General features: G+C 44.0%; 1 protein-coding gene across 1 annotated transcript in view; it reads right to left on the bottom strand.

The window, feature by feature from the left end:
- Window positions 1–14,895, bottom strand: part of LOC124709069 (zinc finger protein basonuclin-2-like) — a 577,389-nt gene that overhangs the window by 32,053 nt on the left and 530,441 nt on the right. The window lies entirely within an intron of this gene.

The following is a 14,895-nucleotide window of genomic DNA, read 5'->3' as shown; positions in this document are numbered from 1 at the left end:
GTGGTCAAACACGTCAGCACGTGCTGCAGGCATGGGTAGCATCAGCATTTATGTTCTAGCATGCATGTCTCGCATCTGGATACACGTTAATTGCTTCAGCCCGACCACTCTATAAAACAGTTATCAGTCGGAGTCCTAATATTTTGTTGCACACGAACTGGAAAACGGACTACTGAAATTGGATTAAGCGCCCTAGCTACTAAGTGTTTCTCCTTGTCTGACAGGTAACTCAATAATGGATCTATATTTCTCATAAATAACTGAAAGTTTCGTAGAGTAGTTATATAGACTAACAATTACCAGAGAAGTATTCTGCAGTAATGACACACAAGCACAAGCTTCTAGGTTCTTAGCTGCACAAAAACTATTTGTTTCAAAGTTTTAGATTTATGTTCCACTTTTACATATGTCGCAACTCATCCTTTTTCCTATTCACTCCACACAAAAATGATGCTAGTCTATAAGGCCTGATATTTAACTTCTGCACGCTTGTGGTTACATGGTGTTCAGAGAGACATAGAACATCAATCACTTCAGAATTTTCCACATCTTCTAGACATATAAGAAGCTCATCTATCTCGTTTTTCAACCTAGAAATATGTTGATGAAACAAATTAATTTTACTTTCCTAGAAACTGTTACACATATTATGTTCCTGTTCTGTTATAATGTCTTTCAAAACTGTATGTCTGTAATCTGACTCTGACACTAATCACATGGATTTTATCGTGCGTGCTTGTAGCCCCCTCACATTTTCTGCAAGGTACTGAGATAATTCGTCGCCCCCATCCTGTTCACGTGCAGGCCATTATTTGCGTATCCCCATTTCAAAATTGCAGCACCAGGCACAGCACACACAAGAGACTTCGTTTCAGTTGAAAGCCATGCACTCAGATCCTTGTGTACACGACTGACAGCCGCTTTAACGCAGGTCTCTCCGTGGCACTCTGAAACCTCTACGGACTCGACACGGTTGTGTGCTGTTGCTGCTCCAGTTTCCTCCAGGACACCTCTAATGCTAGAATTCTAAGTTGCCAGCCAGACCCTTTCCTGCTATGGGTACCTGACGCCATCCGTCAAAGTATCTGCACAGGGCTAAGCTTGGCGCCGGGTCTCACGATGCTTGTGACCTGGTGTTCAATACACAGCTACGCCTATAGCATTTGGTCTACACCCCTCCCGTGACTGCTCCCTACTTGCAAGACTCTCTTCTTTCTGCTTGACTTTTCTATTGAATTAGACTCAAAGTTGTTCCTGCAAGTCATGTATTCTCTACTTTTCTCAGAAACTGGTTTTGACTCTTATATTTCAGCTAACAAATCAAACTGATTTCTAACCGGTATCTCAGAAGTGATTTCAAAGATTTTCTGCTTTTTTGGGGTCGCATTATGTGGGGCCGACATACGCCGCTGGTGGTCATGGAAGGCTCCGTAACGGCTGTACGATACGTGAATGCCATCCTCCGACCAATAATGGAACCATATCGGCAGCATACTGGCGAGGCATTCGTCTTCATGGACGATAGTTCGCGCCCCCATCGTGAACATCTTGTGAATGACTTCCTTCAGCATAACGGCATCACTCGACTAGAGTGGCCAGCATGTTCACCAGACATGAAACCTATCGAACATGCGTGGGATAGATTGAAACGGGCTGTTTATGTACGACGTGACCCACCAACCACTCTAAGGTTCAAATGGTTCAAATGGCTCTGAGCACTATGGGACTTAACTGCTGAGGTCATCAGTCCCCTAGAACTTAGAACTACTTAAACCTAACTAACCTAAGGACATCACACACATCCATGCCCGAGGCAGGATTCGAACCTGCGATCGTAGCGATCGCGCGGTGACAGACTGTAGCGCTTAGAACCGCACGTCCTATCCGGCCGGCCCGCTCTGAGGGATCTACACCGAATCGCCTTTGGGGAGTTGGACAATCTGGAGCGACAGTGCTTTGATGAAGCATTTGGTAAGAGCTCATTGTAGGGTTCGAGTATGGTGCCGACCTTCCGGAGCCATGGTCCCAAGTTTCCAAGTGACTAAGGGGCTGTGCAAGCTGGTGGTGCCTCCAAAATGGTGCAGTCCGTGTTTAAATGGAAAGGACTGGGTTCTCGGGTCCGACTGAACTGATCACTGACTGGAAATGGTTACGTTCGGCTTCTTGGAGATCTCCGAATATTTAATCCTCTAAGCATTTTCGAAATGGAGTGTCCCATGTATGTAGCTGCAACTACCATTTCGCGTTCAAAGTCTGCTACTTCCAGTCGTACGGCCATAATCAAGTCGGAAACCTTTTCACATGCATCACCTGAATACAAACAACAGCTCCGCCAACGCGTACTCTTTTATACCTCGTGTACGCGCTACTACCACTGTCTGTATTTGTGCATACCACTATTTCCTGACTTTTGTCTCGTGAGTGCAGGTTTTCCGTCATTTTCGTAAATAGCCTAAGGCAAATGTCAGAGCGGTTGCTTCCCTAATCCGACTTGTGCTCCCTCTCTAATGTTCCCGTTGCAAACAGCATGTAAAACAGTAATCTTCTTCCTTTCTTCGTTCCTTGTACTCCTGTTTTGTTGTTTTGGTGATTATCAACACGAGTTACTAGTGTCTAGTCGGTGTATGAACTGTTAGCGGTACACACATTCCAGGCCAGTGGTGCGACCTCGGAATCTTTCCGAAAGTAGTTGTATTAGTAACAGAAAATTGATTATTGACATTAAAATAGTGAGCAGTGTAGGCGAGACGACCCTTAATTAGACTGGTCTCATAGCGTAAAAGATCAATGGATTAATGCAGCACTGTAAAATGTTAACTTTCAAGGCCGGAAATGTCACAGTTAATAAAAAGTTCCGGGCTATTATACCGTGGTCGAATGGATCTCACCTTAAAACCCAACGTTTCGCCCCATCCCATTGCAGCCATGGGGCCAATCGCAACGATTCTGGTAGAACTCTATTACTGGCAGTCACAAGAGGATACCATGAAAGGCTGAGGCCATAGAAATTATAAAACACCCCAGGAAATTCAGAACGAAAGAGGAGGGTACGAAATTGAATGACATCTGGATTCCTCTTTGGAAAAATCTTTCTTCCAGTCTTCCACTATGGGGTGATAAATGGTTCAGATGGCTCTGAACACTATGGGACTTAACTTCTGAGGTCATCAGTCCCCTAGAACTTAGAACTACTTAAACGTAACTAACCTAAGGACATCACACACATCCATGCCCGAGGCAGGATTCAACCTGCGACCGTAGCGGTCACGCGGTTCCAGACCGTAGCGCCTAGAACCGCTCGGCCACACCGGCCGGCCATGGGGTGATAGCAACAGCGAACTACGCCAGTCGAAAATGACCACTTCCGATCGCGTATTCAAAACATGTGACGTCACACGACTGTGTGGAAGCACGCAGAAGCGCAGTTTTGCTGGAGTAGCAGCGAGCCAGGGTGTGAAAATTTCCTCCGAAGAGGGGGACGAAACGTTGGGTTTTAAGGTGAAATCCATTCGACCACTACATAATGGTCCGGAACATTTTATTAACACAGGACTGTCAGTAAAATTTTCCAATTAAATCCACTAAGCACGATGTCGCGAAATTCGTGTCTTCATCTACATCTACATTTATACTCCGCAAGCCACCGAACGGTGTGTGGCGGAGGGCACTTTACGTGCCACTGCATTACCTCCCTTTCCTGTTCCAGTCGAGTACGGTTCGCGGGAAGAATGACTGCCGGAAAGCCTCCGTGCGCGCTCTAATCTCTCTAATTTTACATTCGTGATCTCCTCGGGAGGTATAAGTAGGGGGAAGCAATATATTCGATACCTCATCCAGAAACGCACCCTCTCGAAACCTGGACAGCAAGCTACACCGCGATGGAGAGCGCCTCTCTCGCAGAGTCTGCCACTTGAGTTTGCTAAATATCTCCGTAACGCTATCACGGTTACCAAATAACCCTGTGACGAAACGCGCCGCTCTTCTTTGGATCTTCTCTATCTCCTCCGTCAACCTGACCTGGCCCGGATCCCACACTGATGACCAATACTCGTGTATAGGTTGAACGAGTGTTTTGTAAGCCACCTCCTTTGTTGATGGACTACATTTTCTAAGGACTCTCCCAATGATCTCAACCTGGCACCCGCCTTACCAACAATTAGTTTTATATGACCATTCCACTTCAAATCGTTCCGTACGCATACTCCCAGATATTTTACAGAAGTAACTGCTACCAGTGTTTGTTCCGCTATCATATAATCATACAATAAAGCATCCTTCTTTCTATGTAGTCGCAATACATTACATTTGTCTATGTTTCCATGTTAAGGGTCATTTTACACTCCCTGCACCAAGTGCCTATCCGCTACAGATCTTCCAGCATTTCGCTGCAATTTTCTAATGCTGCACCTTCTCTGTATACTACAGCATCATCCGCGAAAAGCCGCATGGAACTTCCGACACTATCTACTAGGTCACTTACATATATAGTGTGTACTACACACCGCCATGAGCGTGACTTTGGGTGACGCTACGGTAGCTGCGAGGCGTGGAATACGGGAACGTTTCGAGCGGTGCACGGAAGAGAAGAGGGGCAGCCCCAGACGCCGCGGCTAAGGCGGGGAAGAAAATCCGTTCGGGGACGTGGCTCTGGGCGGCTGGCTAGACTGGCGTAGGTTGCAGGCCGGAGGTGGAGGTAGGCGGCTCCATTATGCAGCGGGCTTCCGGCCGCCGCGGCCGCGGCAAATCCCTTCTTTCCCTCCTTATTCCGTCCGGGAATCGCGGCTTGGCCCTCATCCCGGAAAGAAGCGCCGCCGGATGTCGGGGAGCTGCACGCCCAGCGGTCTCTCCGCGCCGCGCCGCCGAAGGCTTCTGCTCGACCGTCAGGCGGCGCTGGCTTCAGTATTCACCAGTCCCGAGTGACCTTATACGAGGACTGCAACTTTAACTGTCTCAAATGCTTAACAGGGGCGTTCAATAACTAGTGCAACACACTTTTTGCGTCCATTTTCGATAGAAGAAATGCGGAATTTGTTGTGCTACAAGTGACAAAGTTTCGGCAAGTGGCGGCGCTGTAAGTAGCCTTCAAAATGGCGTCTCTAACAGAGATGCGTACCAAGCAGAGAGTTGTCATCGAATTTCTTTTGGCGGAAAACTAGAGTATCGCAAGCATTCATAGGCGCCTCAAGAATGTCTGCGGAGACCTGGCAGTGAAGAGATCCACGGGGAGTCGCTGGACGAGGAGGATGTCATCATCCCAATAAGATCCCGCAAACCTGCCCGATCTCCCGCATGCCGACCAGCCGCACAAATCTGTGACACCTGCAGTGTTGTTTTGCCGGTCGGGGTGGCCGAGCGGTTCTAGGCGCCACAGCCTGGAACCGCGCGATCACTACGGTCACAGGTTCGAATCCTGCCTCGGGCATGGATGTGTGTGATGTCCTTAGGTTAGTTAGCTTTAAGTGGCTCTAAGTTCTAGGGGACTGATGACCTCAGAAGTTAAGTCCCATAGTGCTCAGAGCCATTTGAACCATTCGTCGGGACCAGCCACACAGTCCATGGCTGCAGCGCCTTAGACCGCTCGAACAGCTCTTCTTCAAGCGTCCTACAGCCTAGATCTCTCACTTTGCAGTTCCATCTGTTTGGCCCAACGATGGATAAACTCCGCGAGAAGCGGAACGCGGATAATGGGAAAGTTATTGTTGCAGCAGAACGTTGGCTCCAACGTCGACAAGTAGAGTGGTACCATGCGGACATACAGACCCTTCCAGTAAGGTAGAGTAGGACTATCGCACTGAACGGAGATTACGTTTGAAAAATAGGGATTTGTAACAAAAGACTGGGATCTTAATCGTGGCAATGATTAACAGCAGTGGGTGAAAAGAACCGCTGCAGGCGCCAGTGTTGTTCCAGTTCCGGACAAACTCGTTTCAGGGCAGTGAAGAGGAGCCAGCTAGTGTAGGCGGCTCGCCCTCGGCCCATTGAACAGGGCCAGCAGCGACAATGGCCGCTAACGAGCCACGGCCACGCTCTGTAGTCACCGCCATCAGGCAGCGGTCCTGCCGGTCGCCCACGTCGCACCCTGCCGCACGTCGCGCTGGTGCTGGAGACGAGGGCACGCCGAGGGGCTGACGTGCACACTGCGGCTAACGGCGAAGGCACCAGGCATGCAACCAGGAACGTGTGATATCTGAGCCGTGCCAGCCCGTATCGATTGATCTATCGGGTCGGCATGGTGTGATCTTTGGGTTCGGCCGTTTGACGTGGCTTTTGTCAGCGACGGGCGTGGGGGCTACAAAGAGGACAGCCGGAAAGCCGCGCGGCGCGAGAGAATCAGAGGCGAGCGTGGTTGAGCAGGCTGGGGCACGACGCAGAGGTTGTGGTGTGTTTGACACGTTTGCAAGACCGAACCTGGCTTGTAGTGTGGGAAATGGACTCGGCCATATTACCCGAATCGAGTCGTGCGGCCCCGATTTGGGTCTGTAAAGGATTTATAAAAGATTTGTGTGTTATAGTGTACTGTGCGCGGCGCCCTGTCCAGCTCGGCCACTTGCTGTGGGTTCTGGGTGTAGCCGCCTCTGGTCTGGGTCCAGTGGGCCCCCCTTCTGCTACTTGAATTTGTCCGTGCCTATGTGACGTCACCTATTTTGAAAATTTGTCACAAAGGTGTGTATCTGTTGGCATTTTCTTGGTGTTAAAAAAATTGTGATATCCATTATTGGTTAAACTTTATCTCATTATTGTAGTCTCCTTTATTGTGTACAGAATTTAATTAACTTGCAAGTCACTTAATGCTCGGTTAAAGACTAATGTTGTTGTTTGAATAGACTTGTTGCCCGTGCTTGTAAAGATTTTGAATTTTAATATTTTATTTGGCCAAAGAAAGTTAATAAAAGTGTTGTTGTTGTTAACTGTGAATGTTGCTTATGTGGTCCAGCCCTCCTGTTCAACAGCAATTGGCTGATTAAGGTGGGTTACCCACCACAATATCTACTAATGTTACTACATCTTCCTGCAAATACCACTTCTATGCCGATAGCCCGGAGCTTTATTCAAGTACCACATGTGAAATATACCCTGGATAAGAACACTAATACCACATAACATGACTTCTAGCGTTTAAAATGGCCTCCATATGGCGAGGAAGTTTCTTTAGGTGTGCCATGTCCACCAGAAGCCATTCATTGACCTCCCAAATTTCGCGGATGTTTACTGTTGTGTTTTACCCAACATTTTTATAGCATAGAAGTCGGGGGACTTACTGGACATATCGAGCTGCGACAGGGTGTGCCATAGTGGTTGACCAGCTGAGAAAGTGTGCATACAGCCCTATGAACACAGCTGCTATCTCAGAAGAGTGCCCACAATATACTTATCACGAAGATGCAGAAGAGGCCTGGCCAACATTTGTGCACCTGAAACACACTTGCACTCTCCGAGCACCGTCGAGTCTGCTGAATGCTCCGGCTCCCCCCCCCCTCCCCCCTCCACCTATGCGCTATTCCGAGCAGCTGTGAGTGTGACGTCTATATGCTGAAAGCTACACGTGCGAGAAACTTAGGAAGACGTGTTTGCAACAGGGTACAGCTACTTCTAAGTGGCGAATAATGCAGTACACTTTTACAAGCAGGCTTTTATCACGTGTGTTTATTTTCAAATTTCTGTTTCTCTGCCAAAAAAAGTTACTTTTACTACTCGATCAAATGAATACTTTATATAATGCAGAGCAGAAATACAAAAACCATCAATACAGGTATTTTAACATTATGCTGTGATGTTATAAAACTTACAGATACTTCGATTTTAGATTATGTAATTCTTCTGGAACTATGGCTTGTGATATTGTGAAACAGAATGCGTTGTGCAGATTATAATTTGTTAAACCCAAACGTTGAAGGGACTTCATCAACTTCATGGGAGACGAAAAAACATTGACACATACTGTTGAAATAAATATTGAAATAACTGTAGCAGCTTGTCTGCGCAGTCAAGGATTGTGCTCTTAGGATAAAATTTCATGTAAGTCGCATAAATTCCTGAATGGGACAAACAGGTCGTTGAGGTGGATGCTCCACTCTACATATGTCACCTCAAGTCGGAAGTAATGAGGTATATTAGCAGTGAAAAGCCAAAATAGTCTAACAAATAAATCAAAATCCATCTTCAGTTGTGTAATATCTTGCAATTTCTTTGAGGACTCATGATGAAATGTTTCAGTTACTGAAACGTATTTAATCATGTCAGATCCACAAGTAACTGCCTCCAATTATGGGAAATGTTTCATGTAATGAACTTGAAGCTGGTTTTTCCACAGGATTAAGTTTTGTTTGATACCACCAGTCTGCCACATGATTGTCACATTGCATTAAGACACTTAAAGAATTCAAATAATTTGTGATGTCAACATTAAAATATTTTCTCAAGATTCTGCTTACACTAAGCTCAGTTTTATTTCCATATGGCCGCCTTATGTATAGCCAGAATTCATCGTCGTTCATCAGAAAACAAGTGCACCATATCGTCTTGGTCACTAGTTTTATAAGGACGTTCCACTAAGTGTTTTTCCAGCTCATAATAGTGCGATAGGATATTAAGTCCTTTTCTTGGCCTTTAAGCGATACGAAAAGTAAGACAGCTCCAATTTGGCACTGAACAAGTGCATTCTCCACTTTTTCTTTTTTGAAAAATGTGTAGACGCCATAGTATTCCTAAAGTGGACCCTGAATCTAACTTAACAGAAGTGATATCGTCAGTAAACTGCTTGTTATCTGACAAGGCAACTGTACAGCTGTAGCGACTTCCGGCAGCAGCCTTCATTTTTCATCTCCCTCCACCCCTCCCCCCCTCCCCCCCCCCCTCAGCCCTGCTAGCCGCAGCGCTGAAGGAGAAGAAGCCGTACTTTGTCGCAGTGAACTTTGTAGAAAACGTTTGGTACTTGTACATACAGTAGTCATAGTTCGTGTAGTGTGATGTACTCACGTATAATTCATGTTAGGAATCGATTACTTCATTTATAAAAAATAATAACTTGATGTTAATCGGTTTCTATATAAACAATATACTTTGTGAACTATTGCTTTAATTTGATATGAATTCAACAATGTTGTACTTATTTATCAAAAACACAGATATGTTAATTTTATGCTTATTTACGATAACATTTCCACTAAATTTTGTAAAAACTTGTATAAAGTAAATGTTAATACGTTCATCGCCAGCTATGTAAATGATTAGAGATACTACAGTTGTAAGTAAAGAGTCTATTCTTCCACCTCGTGCTTGGCGGGAAGAAATATAGTATTAGAAAAGCATGTGTAGTCGATTGTAAGAGGCATGTTTGTGCTGTCACAGGTAGTTGTATTTCTGTGAAAGTTGGTTAATTATTATGAAACTGTTTGCTTGCTGACTATGGAGAAATAAAGGAGATAAAAACTTAATAGAACTCTTATTATTTATGCGTGGGACCTACGTGGGTCACCGAAATGAAGACTTGTAGGTAGTTCTTTGTATATGAATAACTCGAGAAAGCATTTATACCCTGAAGAAGACAATGAAGCCAAAATGAAACCATGTAAGTACCTTACATGGTTCATAATAATTTGTCGACATGGGTATGACTACTTTCAGTTTTATGCAAGATGACAAGCATCTATAAATTTGATAAGTCACTGGAAATATAATCACTAAATAGTTTGTGAGAGGAGGCACAAGCCACGATACAAAAAAAAACACCCCTACAAATATCACAGTGCCTGGCCTGAACTGCACTATCCACACTCTACGGGTTTAGCGCGTCACTGGACAATCAGGGCACTTGACGCCTTCCATGACTTGAAAAGAGGCGGAACGGCGATTCGTCTGAGCACAACACACGCTCACAATCAGCTGCTGTCGAATTTATGTGTTGTTTGGTCATTGTAAGTGCCGAAGTGCCAATGACATTTTGCAAACTTCTCGGCGCCTAATGTTCATTGAATACAGTTCCCATCGCAATGCTATCTCGAAAACTGGTTGAGATGGACCTGCAATCCCTGACAACAGATATTACTGTCTGGTCCGAAACTGGTTGTCACTGAGAAAGCGATACTTTTCTCTCGTCGCTTTTATAGGAAACATACTTAACACAGAGTTTATAGGAAGCATACTTAACACAGAGTTTGGCTTAACGACAAGAAAAGCAAAGACGAAGTTGATGAAGAGTATTAGAAAGGAAAATAACGGCTTGTTTTGCCTCACACCTGGGAACAATACATTTGCAGAAGTAGTGGAAAAATTCTCCAGTGTATAAAATAAGACAGTACAGGATAACCGAGCATGAAAGATATCAGAAGTGGATTGGCACAAATGAAGGAAGTTTTCCTCAGTAAATGTGGCATACTGGTATCAGAGATCGATTCAAAACATCCAAGCATCGGTATGATTAAATGATGCATCAAACAACTGAAACAGAGCAAACAAAGCCTCAGGTGAGTGGAGATCTAGGTGTCGCAGTTACAAAAGAAAACTAGGTGAGACCTGGGACACTAAAATAATTCCAGAAAACTAGGAGGTTGCATTACTTCAACCATTTCACAAATTAGGGGACAAAATAGACATCAATAATTACAAAGGAATTCCGTTACTACACCTAGGATAAAAAATCTTATCTCAAGCTCTTCTACATCTACATCTACATGGATACTCTGCAAATAACATTTAAGTGTCCCGCAGACGGTTCATCGAACCACCTTCACAATTATTCTCTATTATTCCAGTCTCGTACAGCACGCACAAAAAACGAATACCTACGTCATTCCATGCGAGCTCTAATTTCTCTTATTTTATTATGATGATCGTTTCTCGCTATGTAGGTTGGCGTCAACAAAATATCTTCGAATTCCTACGAGACAACTGGTGATTGAAATTTCGTGAGAAGATTCTGTCGCAACGAAAAACGCCTTTGTTTTAATGACGTTCTCCCCAAATACTGTATCGTTTTAGTGACACTCTCTCCCCCATTTCGAGATAACACAAAACGTGCTGCCGTTTTTTGAACTTTCCCGATGTACTCCGTCAGTCCTATCTGGTAAGGATCCCACACCGCGCAGCAGTATTCTAAAAGAGGACGGACAAGCGTAGTGTAGGCAGTCTCCTTAGTAGGTCTGTTACATTTTCTAAGTGTCCTGCCAATAAACCGAAGTCTTTGGTTAGCCTTCCCCGCAATATTTACTGTGTTTTCATTCTAGTTTAAGTTTTTCGTAATTGTAATTCGTAGGTATGTAGTTCAATTTACGGCCTTTAGATTTGACTGATTTATCCCGTAACCTAAGTTTGACGGATTCCTTTTAGGGCTCATGTGGGTGACCTCACTTTATTCGTTATTAAGGGTCAATTGCCAACTTTAGCGCGATAAAGATATCTTTTATAAAACGTTTTGCAATTTGTTTTGATCTTGTAATGACTTTACTAGTCAATAAACGACAGCGTCATCTGCAGAGAAACTAAGACGCCTGCCCAGATTGTCTCCTAAATCGTTTATATGCGTAAGAAACAGCAAAGGGCCTATAACACTATCTTAGGGAACACCGGAAATCACATGTGTTTTACTCGATGACTTTCCGTCAATTACTACGAAATGTGACCCTCCTGACAGAAAATCGAGAATCCAGTCACATAACTGAGACTATATTCCATAAGCATGCAATTTCACTTCAAGCCGTTTGTGTGGTAGTGTGTCAAAAGCCTTTTGGACATCTTGAAATACAGAATCAATTTGAATTCCCTTGTCAATAGAAGTCAACAATTCGTATGATTGAAGAGTTAGTTATCTTTCACTAGAACGAGTTCTTTAAATCTGTGTTGACTTTGTGTCAATAAACCGTTCTCTTCGAGGTAACTCATAATGTTCGAACACAATATATGTTCCAAAATCCTGCTGCATATCGACGTTAATAATATGGGCAGTAATTTAGTGGATTACTCCTACAACCTTTCTTGAATGTTGGTGTGACCTGTCCAACTTTTCAATCTTTGGGTACGGATCTTTCGTCGGGCGAACGGTTGTAAATGATCGTTAAGTATGGGATCATTACTCCTCCTAACTGAAAAATACATTTCCCTTTTCTGTTTACAAGATATTTTTACCCCTTTATTAAGTTCCGGCACAATTCGCCGTTTGTCCTGTGTCAGCAGACTGCCCAGTCTACGGCGTCCGAAATGTGTGATCAGGGGTGGCCGGCCAACCCCAAGATGCCTGCACGTGGTTTCACCTTAGTTTCGCCACGTATTGAAGACACTCGCCACAGCACTGCTCGAATACCCGACAAGTAGAGCAGTTTCCGAAGTGCTCGTGGCGAGCCTGCTTTCCATCACAAATCTGACCTCGGTCAAATTCAGAGAGATCGCGCGCCTTCCCCTTTCGACACACAGACAGGACGCTCACTGATATTACATGCACCGAACGTGCGTCTGACTAGCAGTCATTCCTCGTCATGTGACGCTGCTATCGACTGGTATATTTTATATCGATAGTAAGTCGGTGGTCATAATGTTCTGGCTAATCAGAGCATATTCATTACAATTTGCTGATGGCCAGCTAATTTTGGCACACAGCCGGCCGAAGTGGCCGTGCGGTTCTAGGCGCTGCAGTCTGGAACCGCGAGACCGCTACGGTCGCAGGTTCGAATCCTGCCTCGGGCATGGATGTGTGTGATGTCCTTAGGTTAGTTAGGTTTAACTAGTTCTAAGTTCTAGGGGACTAATGACCTCAGAAGTTGAGTCTCATAGTGCTCAGAGCCATTTGAACCATTTTTTAATTTTGGCACTAGATGAAACAGACATTGAATACGTCACCAGAAAATTAATGGAGGATTATTAAAAAAATGGGGCTTCAGGTCAACACGAATAAAATTAAATACGTGGTAACACGGGGAAATAATCAAGATTTGAGACCAGCAGAAGCTATGAGAACTATTATATTTTCTGAATAATACAAATATCTCGGAGCAAAAATGGCACAACGTAGTAAACAACATAAGGAAACTGATTCAAGAAGAAATGCTGGAAAGGTCATTACTGTAACATTAAATGTCATTTTACAGCATCAGTAGATTATAATGGCAACTAAAGGACAAGATCTTCAGTAAGTATTACAATCATTATGACATGTGGACCAGAAGTACGGACATTCAAATCTCAATAAAGAAAATAGTGATGTAAAATGTCATGGATTTTTGGAGAGAGTCTGCAGGGACATCGGGACGGAAAAGGGCCAGACACGAAATTATCAGGAAGAAAATGGATGTAACAAGTTCCACTACTGATTTTGAGGAATGAAAACAGATTATGTCATGTGAATATACGGAAAGGATATCAGAGGAGAGACTATTACAACGGAAAGTTGAATGAGAACTTCCAGGAAGGAAGAAATGAGGACGATCACCGGCTACATGGATAGAAGGAATTCAGACATGAATTAGAAGAAGAAATACTAAAATAAATTTGCTGACAAAAAGTCAAAGATGGAGAGTGGAAATTAAATGTCTTGCATAATGTTGGTTTACCGGAAAATATATAATCTTGTATTACCGGAAAATGTAAATATATGCTAATTCCTGGATTAATTATGTAATTAAAACGATACGAGACTCCTTTTTAGCTTCTCATACACCTGTAATCGCGCTAAATCACTACCCAACTTCAACGGTCACTTACACTACTGGCCATTAAAATTGCTACACCAAGAAGAAATGCAGATGATAAACGGGTATTCATTGGTCAAATATACAGGGTGATTCAAAAAGAATACCACAACTTTAGGAATTTAAAACTCTGCAACGACAAAAGGCAGAGCTAAGCACTATCTGTTGGCGAATTAAGGGAGCTATAAAGTTTCATATAGTTGTACATTTGTTCGCTTGAGGTGCTGTTGACTAGGCGTCAGCGTCAGTTGATGCTAAGAAGGCGACCGCTCAACAGAAAGCTTTTTGTGTTATTGAGTACGGCAGAAGTGAATCGACGACAGTTGTTCAGCGTGCATTTCGAACGAAGAATGGTGTTAAACCTCCTGATAGGTGGTGTATTAAACGTTGGTATAAACAGTTTACAGAGAATGGGTGTTTGTGCAAAGGGAAAAGTTCTGGACGGCCGAAAACGAGTGATGAAAATGTAGCACGCATCCAGCAAGCATTTGTTCGCAGCCCAGGAAAATCGACTCGCAGAGCTAGCAGAGAGCTGCAGATTCCACAATCAACTGTATGAGTCCTACGAAAAAGGTTAGTTATGAAACCTGAACGTCAACTATCCGAGGCAATGGATCGGCCGACAGGCAGCCCGTGACAGAGCACTTTATCACTGGCCTCCAAGACGCCTTGATCTTACCCCCTGCGATTTTATCTTATGGGGGTATGTTAAGGATATGGTGTTTCGGCCACCTCTCCCAGCCACCATTGATGATTTGAAACGAGATATAACAGCAGCTATCCAAACTGTTACGCCTGATATGCTACAGAGAGTGTGGAACGAGTTGGAGTATCGGGTTGATATTGCTCGAGTGTCTGGAGGGGGCCATATTGAACATCTCTGAACTTATTTTTGAGTGAAAAAAAAACCTTTTTAAATACTCTTTGTAATGATGTATAACAGAAGGTTATATTATGTTTCTTTCATTAAATACACATTTTTAAAGTTATGGTATTCTTTTTGAATCACCCTGTATTATACCAGAACTGACATGTGATTACGTTTTCACGCAATTTAGGTGCATAGATCCTCTGAAATCAGTACCCAGAACAACAACCTCTGGCCGTAATAACGGCCTTGATACGCTTGGGCATTGAGTCAAACAGAGCTTGGATGGCGTGTACAGGTACAGCTGCCCATGCAGTTCATCAAGAGTAGTAACTGGCGAACTGTGACGAG

Source organism: Schistocerca piceifrons, chromosome 7, assembly GCF_021461385.2.
Source record: "Schistocerca piceifrons isolate TAMUIC-IGC-003096 chromosome 7, iqSchPice1.1, whole genome shotgun sequence".
Classification (NCBI taxonomy): Eukaryota; Metazoa; Arthropoda; class Insecta; order Orthoptera; family Acrididae; genus Schistocerca; species Schistocerca piceifrons.
Note: the sequence above shows the minus strand (reverse complement) of the source record. Positions and strands in the feature narration are given on the sequence as shown.